We start from the raw sequence: 1,211 nt of genomic DNA, 5'->3' as shown, positions 1-1,211 counted from the left end.
ATGAAGACTTCAACTAAATAACTATTGCTGAGTCCAGGTGTTACAAGCGGTCAACGTGCGACTTCTTCTTCACCTACAACCCGCGACCACCACCAGGATTTGGGAGTGTCGATTTCGAACGTTGGTTGTAAGAGTGGACCTTTTCAGGTCTCTGGGCTGGGCAGAGTGGTCAAATACCGTCCCCAGCAAACTTGCATAATCTGATTGTTAGTAGCTGCTAGCTGGGCTGATGGCAGGGATTATAACTCACCTGAATCCGGATGAGGATGACGGTCCATAGTGGCAAAGCAGAGAGTTTTTTAGACTCCCCCTCAAGTTCATTTTTGAGTCCTATAAATAGACCAGCAAAGTATCATGGAACATGGATACCAACATTGTCATACATAAGAAATTGTTTTAAATCTTGAGTAAATGAGGAAATAAGAAATAAACTGATTCTCAAAAATCTCTGGTTTGTCACTATGGGATGACCTTGCTAGGTCCCAACCTCCCAGGTGGAGATGACATCCATAATAAATAGCTTCCTGAAAGCAAAGCACTAGTGTATGTCACTCTCACATGTCAGACCAATCATCATCTCACCAATGTCAGCTTGTCATGAAAGATAACAAAAAAAGAAGAAAGTAATTTGAAGGAGAGAAAAAAATAAGAGCAAAGCAGACTGACAACCTTGAACCCTCTGATCCACATTCCTGTCCACACTCTGACACTTAGGTAGGAGTCAGGAATCTCAGGATGATGTAGTAAGTTTTCACGGAGTTTACCCGCACATTATGACTTTTTTTAAGCTATTGCTGCGCACAGTCGGCCATCCGCCATAGTGGCAAACCAGTGATTTTTTAGAATCAGTTCAATTTCCTTATTTACCCAAGATTTTTACAGATTTCTTATGTATGATAATTCTGGTATCCAAGATACTTTACTGGTCTACTTATAGGACTCAAAAATGAACTTGAGGAAGAGTCTAAAAAACTCTCTGCTTTGCCACTATGATAGCAGGCAAAGTCACTCTTTTAACCATCCACGCATGCGTGCAAACAAGACCAAACTTAATTCAGAAGAAAAAGTTGAGGCATGTCGGAATTACCCACAGTGTCGGAATATGGTGCATTTACCATATTTCAGTATATCTGAATATAATTGATTCAAAAATCTTCAAAACCGGTCATTTCCACGTGTATGAATTCGCCTTGCGCGTCCCACGCATAGAG

Source organism: Hyalella azteca, unplaced genomic scaffold (genome assembly GCF_000764305.2).
Source record: "Hyalella azteca isolate HAZT.00-mixed unplaced genomic scaffold, Hazt_2.0.2 contig6038, whole genome shotgun sequence".
Classification (NCBI taxonomy): domain Eukaryota; kingdom Metazoa; phylum Arthropoda; class Malacostraca; order Amphipoda; family Hyalellidae; genus Hyalella; species Hyalella azteca.
This window is presented reverse-complemented; position numbering follows the sequence as displayed.